We start from the raw sequence: 14156 nt of genomic DNA, 5'->3' as shown, positions 1-14156 counted from the left end.
CAGGCAGTGTCACATCAAGTTATTAACATCTAGCCATTCTGCATGTGCTATGTTCGATTTTTTACCTTTTTAATTTTTTAGAATAAACAATTATGAATCAAGTATATAGAAACTGATGATTGCATTTTTGGGTGAACTCTGGTTTGAGGGTCTCATTGTAGAAACACTAAGAAGAACCTTATCCTCCAACTTGCAAGACTTAACCAGACAACTAAGGGGTCAGAACTATTATAAACAAACTCTGTTGGCGGACCTAATGACACCCCCAATCAATGTCTGTGTATATATATATATATATATATATATATATATATAGTCAGGTCCATAAATATTGGGACATTGACAGAATTTTCATATTTTGGTCTCTAATCACCACCACAATGGCTTTGAAAAGAAACAAACAAGATGTGCTTTAACTGCAGACTTTCAGATTTAATTTGAGGGTAATTACATCCAAATCAGGTGAACGGTGTAGGAATTACAACGGTTTCTATATGTGCCTCCCACTTTTTAAGGGGCCAAAAGTAATGGGACAAACTAAACAATCCTAAATCTAACTTTCACTTTTTAATACTTTGTTGCAAATCCTTTGCAGGCAATTACAGCCTGAAGTCTGGAACGCATAGACATCACCAGACGCTGGGTATCATCCCTGGTGATGCTCTGCCAGGCTTCTACTGCAAATGTCTTCAGTCCCTGCTTGTTCTTGGGGCATTTTCCCTTCAGTTTTGTCTTCATCAAGTGAAATGCATGCTCAATCGGATTCAGGTCAGGGGATTGACTTGGCCATTGCATAACATTCCACTTTTTAGCCTTAAAAAACTCTTTGGTTGCTTTTGCAGTATGCTTCGGGTCATTGTCCATCTGCACTGTGAAGCGCTGTCCAATGAGTTCTGAAGCATTTGACTGAATATGAGCATATAATATTGCCCGAAACACTTCAGAATTCATTCTGCTGCTTTTGTCAGCAGTCACATCATCAATAAATGCAAGGGAACCAGTTCCATTGGCAGCCATACATGCCCAAGCCATGACACTACCACCACCATGCTTCACTGATGAGGTGGTATGTTTTGGATCATGAGCAGTTCCTTTCCTTCTCCATACTCTTCTCTTCCCATCACTCTGGCACAAGTTGATCTTTGTCTCATCTGTCCATAGGATGTTGTTCCAGAACTGTAATGGCTTTTTTAGATGTTGTTTGGCAAACTCTAATCTGGTCTTCCTGTTTTTGAGGCTCACCAATGGTTTACATCTTGTGGTGAACCCTCTATATTTACTCTTGTGAAGTCTTCTCTTGATTGTTGACTTTGACACATATACACCTACCTCCTGGAGAGTGTTCTTGATTTGGCCAACTGTTGTGAAGGGGTTTTTCTTCACCAGGGAACTAATTCTTCTGTCATCCACCACAGTTGTTTTCCGTGGTCTTCCGGGTCTTTCGGTGTTGCTGAGCTCTTCGATGCGTTCTTTCTTCTTAAGAATGTTAAAACAGTTGATTTGGCCATACCTAATGTTTTTGCTATCTCTCTGATGGGTTTGTTTTGATTTTTCAGCCTAATGATGGCTTGCTTCACTGATAGTGACAGCTCTTTGGATCTTATATTGAGAGTCGACAGCTACTGATTCAAAATGCAAATGTCACACCTAGAATCAACTCCAGACCTTTTACCTGCTTAATTGATAATGAAATAATGAGGAAACAGCCCACACCTGTCCATGAAATAGCTTTTGAGTTGATAGTCCCATTACTTTTGGCCCCTTAAAAAGTGGGGGGCACATATAGAAACCGTTGTAATTCCTACACCGTTCACCCGATTTGGATGTAATTACCCTCAAATTAAATCTGAAAGTCTGCAGGTAAAGCACATCTTGTTTGTTTCATTTCAAAGCCATTGTGGTGGTGAATAGAGGCCAAAATCTGAAAATTCTGTCAATGTCCCAATATTTATGGACCTGACTATATATATATAAATAATGGAGTGTCGGGCCAAAACTATATTGTGTATATATATATATATATATATATATATATATATACATACACATATAATCTATCTATATCCATAGACAAAGAACCTTACAGTTTCACATGTCCCATTATGGCTTCTTAGACATGATCTGAAATTTCACAAAACCTACTGAATTTGTGACACTCAAACTTAAAAAAGCAATGAAATTCCAATCATTAAGGCTGATGCCTTAATGGACGTGTTCCTTGCGCAATACAGATATGGTGTGCCATCACACCCTGTGGTTAACTGCAAATTCAGCACTCTCACAGAGTGAGATTGCTGTCACTCACAAAATGGTGGAGCTGCTAATTCACAGAATTGTGTGCTCACAGGAATACACACATACAGTCTATGCAACTGAGGTCTGAGCAGTTATGTGGCTCCCAAATCCCACAATCTTCTCATTAGATCACCACAACAATCTCAGTAGGTTCTAACATCCTTCTCACTCCATACATCCATCTTATTCAGAATACACATTCAGCTCCCTAATTGCTAAAACTATCATACTCTTTCCATGCATGTACACTTTCTTCCCCTATATGCCTCCATGCTGCTATATCTTCCCCAATCCCTACTGTTGTGTGGTCTCCCAACTGTGCTAGTTTGTGTTCCATCATCCGCACCAATCTGTCTTTTCCCCAGCCGCACTGCCCTGCATCTGTGCCACTCTGTTTCCTTCTGCACCACTGCCTCCCAGTAGCCATGCCGCTCTGTCTTCTTCAAATCTGTTGCACTCTTTCTTCCTCCATCTGCACCACTCACTCCCCCCAACCATGCAACTCTGTCTCCCTCCCACTCGCACCACTCTGTCTTCCTCCCCATCCGCACCAATCTGTTATCCCCAATACCTACTGTTGTGTGTTCTCCCATTTGTACTAGTTCACACCAATCTGTCTTTACCCATCTGCACTGCTCTGTCTTCTTATGTTCATACCACTCTGTACCCCCTTCCATGTTGCTCTGTCCCCTCAAACCATGCCAGTTTCCCCCATCCACACCACTGTTTTCCACCCATCTGCATCACTTTGTTCCTCCCCCCTATCCGCACCACTGTTTTCCCACCCATCTGCATCTCTTTGGCTCCCCCCTCTGTACTGCATAATCTTCCACCCTCTACATGCCTTTCTGTCTCACCCATCCATGTCAATCTTATCCCATCTGTGCAGCTCTATCTTCTGCTCAGACCTCAGTTGCATAGACTGCATGTGTGTATTCTAATGAGCACACAATTCTGTGACAGCAATCTCACTCTGTGAGAGTGCTGAATCTGCAGTCAACCACAGGGTGTGACGGCATACCATATCTGTATTGCGCAAGGAACACGTCCATTAAGGCATCAGCCTTAATGACCAGAATTTCATTGCATTTTGAAATTTGAGCGGAAGAAATTCAAAAGGTTTTGAGAAATTTCAGATCGTGGCTAAGAAGCATTAATGGGATATGTGAAACCATAAGGATTTTTGTCTATGGAATATGGAGCTAGGGACTTCCCCAATAAAGGGGTCCCTCTCTCTAGGACACCCCAGGCCTAAGCTGATAGTCCAAGGCTATCCCCAGCATCCCTGGATGGTGGGTACCGGGTTGATTGTGTAACGTGGCACATTTTAAAGAATATTGTCTTTTGTGGGTAAACTATAGGTCCCAGCAAGCCTCCCCCGCATGCTGGTACTTGGAGAACCACATTTACCAGGAAGTGGGGCATTTAGGGCCCACTGGTAGTACACCTGTAAAAGAAATATTAAAATGAATAGACTACACTGATTTTTTAATTTTTTTTATTTTTTTAGTCTACACCTTCACTTAGGGGGCGCCGGCCTTTAGCTCTTTTTCATGGCTGTCTCTTTTTTGTGGCCATCGCTCTTTTTCATCGTCTTTGCCTGGTGGGCTCCAACCCGCCAGGGCTTCGTCGTCATCACCTAATGGGCGGTAGCCTGTGTCAGCTCTTTTGCATGGCCGCTGCCCACTAGGACTTCCGGCATCTTAATTCGGGAGATCTTGACATCTACCTCTCCTCCATTGGACTGCCATGCCGCAGCTCACACTGGCTTATATAAGCCAGCTGAGGGGCAGAGCAATGATGTCACAAGCCATAATTGGCTCGCGCCGGCCATCTTTGAATTTCAAAAATGGCGCTGAAGCGCCATTTTTTAAATGGGTTCCGCTGCTGAACTTGGCAGAATGGCTGGCAGGGACTGAATCCTTTTGGATCCAGGCCCACCACCAACACCCACACAGATGCCGGGTCCCGCCGCCACCATTACCAGGTCCCACAGGATGCACCATCACCGCTGCCACTGTAGCACACTCCACCCGCTCCACCACCACCTCCGCTGATGCCTGCTCGACCTCCGCCATGTCCCTGCTTCCGCCGGCTGCCATTGCTGGGTCGCTCAAACGCTAAAACTCACAAAGGCAGCCATCTTGGTGCACCCAAGTGAAGCCACAGTGAGTACAGCTGCTGGAGGCTCCTATTTAGGAAGCATCAATTCGTTGCACAGCCTATCTCTATAATGGTGCCCTTAGGTTCTACCACTTTGAGAGTGGGAATCTATTGTTTAGTTAGTGCCCAGACGAGCTAGAATACATTTTTATGTTGTCTATTTTATACTGCACAATAAAAACTAGCTGCAGCTAGCTTGCACAAAAACCTTGGATTGGTGTGCTGTTTGCTGACTACTGTGTGTTTGGAGGTGCTCTTCTACCCCAGGAGAGAGACCTCCTACCCTGATCATATTACAATAAACCCTCTAATTATGACGTGTGAGTGACTTAAGAATTTGTGTATTTACCCGCTCATGCAAAGTTTAGCTCTTGAACTAATACTTCTAATGGACTCCAATGTTATATATAATCAAGATTTATAAAAATTATAGCTCCTTGTACAGTTGAAAAAATACGAAGATGAAAATTGGGAAGATGCAGTGTGATAATTCCTGGTTGCACCAAGATAGCTCCAAGATTTAACAAATAAAATAAACAAAATAATTAAATAAATAAATAAATAAATAATAAAAGGCCAGTTCACAACTATGGAATCACAGAAGGTTATGTTTAAGCTTTTAGAAATAAAGCTGCAGGTATAGCTACAGTACCGTTCTACACATTAAATATAGGGATAGTGTCATGAGAAGCTGATTGGCCATTAAAGTCACCGGGAAGTTTCCTGGGAGGTCAACCAAACGGTGGGACCGATTGCCGCATGTTGCTCCGTCCCCAATAGTGTGTCAGACATTATTTTTTCTTACAAGCACTGGCAGCCCGCTGGCTCTGCTCTCTCCCCTCATAGATCCTAACCCTCCCCCATCCATGGCACCCCCTGATCCCCCACCTTCCCCCACATAGGTTATTTTCTTTAGCTCTCTCTCCTCTCAGAGATCCAACCCCTCCCCATCTGTGGCACCCCCGACCCTTCCACTCCATACAGGTTCTATTATTCTGCTCCACACACAGCTCTGCTCTCTCTCCCCACGCAGACCCAACCCTTCCCCATCTGTGGAACCCCCTCTCCCACTTCCCCCACACAGGTTCCTCTATTTTGCTCTCTCCCCTCACAGGTCCAACACCTCCCCCATTCATAGCACCTCACCCCCTCTACCACACAGGTTTTCCTCTTCTGCTCTCTCTCCCCTCACAGATCCTACTCTCCCCCATCCACAGCACCCCTTGACCCGCCTTCCTCCACACAGGTTCTCCTACTCTTCTGCTCTCTCACCTCACAGATCCAATCCCTCCCCCATCCACGGCACCCTCTGATCCCCCCCTTTCCCCACACAGGTTTTCCTTTTCTGCTCTGTCCCCTCACAGATCCAACCCCTCCATCACTTGCAGTACCCCCTGACAATCCCTCCCCCACACAGGTTCTATTCTTTTGCTATGTCTCCCATTACAGCTCTGCTCTCTCCCCATAGAGACCCAACCCCTCCCCCATCTGCATCATCCCCCAAACCACCTCTCCCCATACAGGTTACCCTCTTTGGCTCTCTCCCCTTACAGATCCAAACCCCCCATCTGCAGCACCTCTCTCCCCCTCCTTTCCCCACACAGGTTCCTCTCTTCTGCTTTCTCCACTCACAGCTCTGCTCTCTCTCCCCTCACAGATCTAACCCCTCCCCCATCCATGGCACCCCCTGAACCACCCCTTCCCCACACAGGTTCTTCTCTACAGCTTTCTCTCCCCTCACAGCTCTGCTCTCTCTCCCCACACAGATCCAACCCCTCCCTCATCCATGGCACCCCTCTCCTTCCAGGGTTGTCTTAACAGCAGTGTGGGCCCTGGGCAAAGCAATGCACTGGGGCCCCAACCCACCCATTCACGGGAAAAAAATTTAAATGGTCAATAAAATTAAAGCCTCCTGCATGCCCATCAGACATCCCACACATGCAGAGAGACTCTGTCTGACTAGTATGAAGCTGGAAGATTAAGTTAAACTGGGACTGAGGTGAGTACTTGTCACCAGGGTAGGGGTATGGGGTGGGGGAGGCTAGATCAGAATACAGTGCACCGGTGGCCGGCTTATAAAAATATCACAAATTTGCCAGCTGCCCGTGGCTGTAGGGGGGCGGGTTTGTGGGCCCCTACAAGCATTGGGCCCTTGGGCAACTGCCCAACTAGCCCAATGGAAGAGATGGCCATGTCTCCTTCCCCCCACACAGGTTCCTCCCCACTGCTCTTTTTACCCTCATAGCTCCAAACTCCCTCCAGATTTGTGTCACGCTGACCCCACTCCCCCACACAGGTTAGCCCCTCCTGCTTACTTTCCCCTAACAACTCCAAAGCCTCTGCATCTGGCAGCACCCCTGGCCCCTCCTTCCCCACACAGGTTCCCCTCTCCACTCTCTCCCCTCAGAACGCCAAACTCCCAACTTCCCCAGCCATCTGCAACACCCCTGACCCTCCTTCCCCAAACAGAACCCCCTCATCTGCACTCTCTTCCCTCACAGCTCCAAACCTTCCCATCCATCGCATACCTGAATCTTCCTCCCCCACTCCAGTTCAACTCCAGCAGAAAATAAACCCTAAAAGTGGGAAGGGCCAAGAGTCATTTTGACCTATCAGGCACTGACACAGCCTTTTCCTGCATGAGAGCTACAGTACCAGTGAATACTGTTCCTCTACCTTGAAGATAAGTCACTTACTGTACATGTTACACTTATAATTTATTAATTTGATGTAGTAACTATGGGCCATATTTATCAACGAGTGAGATTCTTGTTATCACTCATTACTAATCTTAAATTGTGCTCCAGCCAACCAGCTCCTAACTCATCTTTTTGAAAAATTACAAGAGCTGATTGGTTGGAGCATCATTTAAGATTAGTAACGAGTGATAGCAAGAATGTCACTCATTGATAAATGAGGGTCTTTATATTAGAAATGAAGAGTACTGGAGGTTATGTAGTCATCTTGTTGACATTCACAAGGTCAACATTGACATATTGTCATCATTGTGAATGTTGACAGCCAGAATTTCAACACATGAATTTAGGGTTAGGATTAGGCTGAGGTTAGGCTGCCATTAGGGTAAGACTGTGGTTACGGTAGGGTTAGGATTAGACTACAGTTAGGGTTATCCTCTAGTTAAAGCTGATTCATTTCTGTAGATGTATTACTCAAACTGAGTAATCACTACGGATGTCTAACTGTTAGTACTGGGGACTCTGGACTGCTCAGTAGAGGCTGAGGTACCTGCTCACTGATGCTATGGGAAGTTTGCAGTAGAGATGGTCATATATAAGTCCTCATCATATATGGGATATAAGCAGCATGACAATCATGTGGTTGTACAATGATATCAAGGACTAAGAACAGTGCTTATGGTAGGCATTGGGGTTGGACTGAGACCAGACTTGCATGTTTGGAGTCCAGAAGGGAACTGGACTTTGAGAATACACTGGAGGTGGAGTGAGATCAGACTTAAAGAATGCACTGGTTTTAGAGTGGGACCACACTTGGAGCTGGAGTAGACCGGACTTAGAGAATACCTTGGATCTGGAGTGGACTGGACTTGGAGAATACACTGGAGCTGGAGTGAAACGGACTTAGAGAATACACTGAAACTGGAGTGGACCATACCTGGACTGGTACTGGACTTAGAGAATATATTGGAGCTGGAGTCTTTAGAGTGACAAGGGCAACTAGCATGGGGGCTGGAATCAGATGCATGTATCAGCGATGAAGATCAAGCACTGAATGCTGTCATGAGCAAGGCTTTATTCCCTCACAGGGTTTGGCTGATGCCTTCATGTGGCCACCGACCTAAATACTTATTGGAGACTTAGTGGTCAGCTGACCAGGATCAACATAGTGGTGCCACACCTAGTGAGTCATAGGGATTGACTTATGCCCTCATGCATCCACTCTGGATACCCAACAAGGTGGTGCCCATTGTCTGGAATCAGTGAGTATGCCAGCAGAATCCTGAGGCCCCTGAGAACACCAGCACACTAAGGATCCTCCAGTGCCACATCTAGCTGGACAAGAGCTGACATGACCATGCTCAATGCCTGGAGCCAGCAGGAATGCCGCCAATGCTCTGGATCCCTGAGACCACCTTCACACTTGGAACATGTTTGCAGCACCCTCCACAAGACCCCAGGCCAGGCCCCCATCAGAACAGAGCAGCATGACACTGAAGGATCCTGACAGTACCCCCTCTCCCAAGGGTGAACTCTGGACAGCCTTTGGGTTTGGTTGGATTCTTCCGGTGGATGAGTTTTACTAGCTGAGGAGCATGAACATCCATGGAATCAATCCAAGTTCTTTCCTCTTGGCCATAGTCATTCCAGTCGATGAGATATTGTAAATGACTAAACCAATGATGGAAATCAACAATTCGGTCTACCTCATACTCCACTTCTCTGCAGGTCTTGATTCTAGGAGTCTTAGGTACTATAGACTGTTTAAAATAAGGGTCATAGAAGAGATATGTGGAAAGCATTAGGTATTCGTAGATGTGGTGGTACTGTAACTCCAACTATTAGACCACCAGACTCAATACACTGGAAATTGAAAAGGCTCCAATGTAACAAGGAGCAAACTTCATGCTAGGAACTCTGAGTGAAATATTTAGTTGAGAGCAAAACACGGTCTCCAGGAACGGCTGAACATTTCTGGTCTGCAAATCTATTGTGGCTAGAAGAGGCTTTTTTGAGAAAGGAATGTATATAGCTCCAGATTTTTTAAAAGGATTGAAGAGTATTGGCAGCTGCGGAACATCTACAGAAGGCAATTACTGGATTCCCGGAACACAAGGATGGGATCCATAGACTGTGAAGAATGGAATAGAATTGGTAGCTGTTAGATAACTGGAGTTATGGACAAACTCTGCCCAAGTTAGTAGATACACCCAGTTGTCCATTGGTTTGAGGATGATAAGAAGAAAATTTTATTTTGATTTGAATAGGGGAATACAGTACTCTCCAAAATCTATCCGAGATTATTTCCTTTAGGAGGCCATGAAGTTGTAGCCCCTTCCAAGGTGTAACGCCACTCTTCTAGAGTTAATTTGATAGCTAAAAGTTCCTGGTCACCAATTGAATAATTTTTTTTGGCAGGAGAGAATCGTTGAGATAAAAACCCACAGGGATGAAGTTTGTGGTCCTCCATAATCTGGCATAAAATGGCACCCACCCCCACAGTCGAGGCATCAACTTCAAGAAAGAACGGTTTCTCCTAATCCGATTGTCTGAGATTTGGGACTAAAGTGAAGGCTTGTTTTAAGTCATGGAAATAAGAGGTGGCTTCAGGAGACCAGTGTGAGGGATTGGTTCCCTTCTTGTGATTGGGGCTACAACAGCAGAGAACATTTTTAAAAACTTCCTGTAATAATTTGAGAATCCCAAATATCACTGGACTGCCTTCAAGGTGAATGGTTGAAGCCAATCCTGGATGGCACTTAATTTTTCTGGATCCATCTGTAATTTATTCCCAGAGCTTTTGTAACCAAGATGTGGTACTTCAGGCACTTCGAAAATGCACTTGGATAATTTACCATGGAGGTGATTAGTACGAAGATGCTGCAAAACTTCCTTTACATGCTGCCGATGGGACTGTAGGTCTTGAGAGAATATGAGAATGTCATCTAAATAGACCACCATGTTGATATACAAGATGTCTTGAAAAATGTTATTTACAAAGTGTTGGAACACTGCAGGGGCATTGCATAGACCAACCAACATAACTAAATATTTGTAACGGCCATCTCGGGTATTAAAAGCTGTCTTCCACTCAACACTTTCTCTTATTCTGATCAAGTTATATGCTCCTCTTAAATCAAGCTTGGTCAAAATGACAGCTCTCTTCATGCTGTCAAAAAACTCAGTAAGGAGAGGTAGAGGATATCGATTTTTGATGGTTAAGTCATTGAGTCCACAGTAGTCTATGCAGTGGCAAAGTTCCCTATCTTTCTTCTTTAGAAAGAAAACCCAGGCCCCAAGAGGTGATTAGGAAGGTCTACTGAATCCTTTTTGTAAATTCTCGAGAGTGTATTCGGACATGGCAGCAGTCTCTGGCACAGATCATGGATATATTTGACCTCTAGGTGGAGACTTTCTTGGAATCAGTTCCATGGCACAAACCCGTTCTCTATGCGGTGGCAGAGTATCAGCAGCATATTCACTAAAAACATCAAGGAATACTCAAAACTTCAGGAAGTACACAGACCCCAGATTAGCAGTGCATGCGGAATCGCCATGCATCATATAAAGTGGGTGCGGCATTGTGACAATGGGGTGTGGCCTTGTGGGTAGGTGCGGACCACGTACCCGAACCCCGGTTTTAGTCTCTCTGGGGGGTCCCGGAGGTGTGGGCTGCCTCCAGGGACCAGTGTGCTTGTAGTGCCAGCTCCCTCACTGTGACAGGAGCTGAGTGCAGCATGTAATTGTACAGTGCAGTACCCGGCTTCAGTCACTGAGGGGGAGTCTGCACTGTGGTGTTACCCTTCGGCGGTTGACACCCGGGTGCTGCCCACACCCTCCTTGTGACACCCCTGCAGACCCACCATTCTCGGTTAGACATACCAGAATGACTTGAGATAGACAATACTGAAAACAAAATTCACTGTAAGACTTGAGTTGCGATGTAGGCCAATTGAACTGGGGATTATGAAGTTGAAGCCATGGAATGCACAGGACCAGCTGATGTGTAACTTGGGAATTACAAGAAATTAAATTTGTTCAACATGTAGTGCTCCGACTAACATGGTCAAAGGAATGGTAATATGGGTATCGAGCCATCCTTGGATGTGACTTCCATCTACAGCTGTAATAAAGAGTGGCTTAGAGAGGGTTTTCAGAGAAATTAAAGTTTCTTGAACAAACAATAGAGCAATGAAGCTCCCTGCAGCTCCAGAAACCACCAAGGCATCAAAGGACCTAGACCCTCGAGGAGTGGTCAGTGTCACATTTAATAAGTAGTCAGATTTCGGGGAGTGCTGAGCTGAAACCCAAAACGTGAGCCAATTTTGATACAAAGAGATATGAGTTCTTGTAAAGAGTCAAGAGGATCACGAGCAGCCAGTTCATATTTAAGCCTTTCAGATAGGCCATTCCAAAAAGCTGCTTTGAGGGCCTCATCATTCCATTTGAGTTCTGCAGTGATGGTCTGGAACTTGACCACATATTGCCCAACTGAGTGAGAACCCTGATTAATTAATTAGATATCCATGGAGTCAGCTGAGGATTGACCTGGTTCATTGAATATTTTTTTTAAAGTTGCAATGAAATCTGCATAGTTGGATACAATTGGATCTGTACGGTCCCATAGGAGTGATACCCATTCCAAAGCTGAACCAGAGAAAAGTGATATGATATAAGATATCCGACATTGTTGTGTTGGAAAATTCTGTGGTAAAAGCTCAAAATGAATTTCACATTGATTGATGAATCCTCTACAGAGTTCAGGGTTCCCCTCAAATCTATTGGAAGTTGGAAGCTACTGCTGGGACTTGGGAGTAGTGGTAAGCAGAGGAGTAGCTGTTGGCACTAAATTGGACACAGGTTCTGTAGGTGGCTTGAATGCTATCTAATTGAGAGGAGAGTTCCTGTAGATATTGCACAACCTGATGCTGGGCTGACTCTTGATTTTCTAAGCCTGAAGCCAATGTCAGAAGAGAATCCAGGTATCAGTGCTCTGCATAGTTCATTGGCCTGACTTTGGATTGCTCAGTAGATGTTCAGCTACCTGCTCACTGATGGTTCGGGAGGTTTGCTGTAGAGATGGTCATACAGTTTATAAGTCTTCCTTATAGATGGGATATAAGAAGCAAGATAATCATGTGGCTGTACAATGATATCAAGGATGAGAGCAGAGCTAATGGTAGGCACTGGGGTTGGACTGAGACCAGCCTTGCATTTATGGAGACCAGATGGAACCTGCACTTGAAGAACACACTGGAGGTGGAGTGAGATCAGACTTAAATAATACACTGGTGTTGGATTGGGACCAGGCTTGGAGAATACACTGGAACCAAAGTGGACTGGACTTGGAGAATACACCAGCCCCAGAGTGGGACCGGACTTGGAGAATACACTAGAACCAGTGTGGGATCGGACTTGGAGAATACACAGGAACGAGAGTGGGACTGAACTTGGATAATAGACTGGAACTGGAGAGGACCGGACTAGGAGAACACACTGGAACTGGAGTGGACCGAACTAGGAGAATACACTGGAGCCAGAATGAGACCGGACTTGGAGAATACACTGGAACCAGAGTGGACCAGACTTGGAGAATACACTGGAACCAGAGTCGTCAGAGTGACAAGCACAACTAAAATGGAAGCTGGATTTAAATGCATGTATCAGCGATGATGATCAGGCACTGAATGCTGTCATGAGCAAGGCTTTATTCCCTGTGAGTCACAGGGATTGGCTGATGCCTTCATGTGGCTGCCGGCCTGGATACTTATTGGAGACTTAGTGGTCAGCTGACCAGGATCAACATGGAGGTGCCCAGTGCCCGTGGCAAGCAGGAACGCCACCGGGATCCTGGGTCCCCTGAGACCACCAGAACACTTAGTACCCTCCTGTGCCACACCTAGCTGGACAGGAGCCGCTATGACTGCATTCAGTGCCTGGAGCCAGTGAGAGCGCCACTGGAGCTCTGGACCCGAGACCACTGCCACACTGGGAGCCCACCAACAGCACCCTCCGTGATACCCCAGGAAATCACTGAGGATGTCTGACACAGGTGAGGAATCTCTGGGGATGTATGACACAAGGTGATTAATCTCAGGATGTATGACTCAAGGTGAGGTATCACTCAGCATGAAGAATCCCTGGTGATGTAATTATGGACAACTAAAGGTGAGGTATCACTGGAGATAAATGACTTAGGGTGATGAATCACTGGGAATATACTGTATGACTCAGTAAGGAATCACTGGGGATGTATGACTTGGGTGAGGATTTATCTGGAGATGTAAGAATCAGGGTGAAGATTTCTGGGGATGTATGACTCAAAACTCCTTTGCTCACACAGGCAGAACTTACTTAATCGACTTAAAAAAAAGAGATGTTGCTGCACATTTTGTTATACTAAAAAAGTGGAATTTAGAACCCATGACAAAGTATTTGAAATAAAAACCCCTACAATTTTAAAACCATCCATCTGCTCAATGGACATCCCGTCTTCACAGACAGGTACCTTTGGAGCAGTATTCCCTTTTTTTTAAATCAATTATCATCTCTTTGGTTTTAGATGTATTCAAAAGTAAACAGTTCTCCCTGTTCCACTCAAACATTCTAGCAACCTCATTCCTATATGCGCTTTCACCCGCATTGCTTATTAAGTCAACATTAGCTGTGTCATCCGCAAACTTAATAAACCTATACAATTGTGCTGCTGACTCGCAATCATGGGTGAATAGTGAGTACAGTAAAGGACCAGAGGTTCCCAAACTTTTTTGAATTGCGGCACCCTAGAGTATCAGCATTGTTTTCACGGCACTCCTAATCCAAACATTTGTTATTGAGAAATTCAGAAAAAAATGTAGTAAAGTATATCGTGCTTACCTGTTATCCTTAGGCTCAGTTATGCAGTTTCAGACAGGTTTGTGCTCCTTTTTGTACACATTACATTGACCATAAATAATTTGATTTGGTGCTGGACCACCAACCTGAGGCACCCCTGCAAGTCTC

The 14156-nt window shown here is 45.1% G+C and overlaps 1 protein-coding gene across 1 annotated transcript in view; it reads right to left on the bottom strand.

Moving 5' to 3' along the window:
• Nucleotides 1-14156, bottom strand: part of LOC148476936 (uncharacterized) — a 346314-nt gene that overhangs the window by 182529 nt on the left and 149629 nt on the right. The gene's annotated exons all lie outside the window — the stretch shown is intronic.

This window comes from Taudactylus pleione, unplaced genomic scaffold (genome assembly GCF_031769625.1).
Source record: "Taudactylus pleione unplaced genomic scaffold, aTauple2 ptg000762l, whole genome shotgun sequence".
NCBI lineage: Eukaryota > Metazoa > Chordata > Amphibia > Anura > Myobatrachidae > Taudactylus > Taudactylus pleione.
Note: the sequence above shows the minus strand (reverse complement) of the source record. Positions and strands in the feature narration are given on the sequence as shown.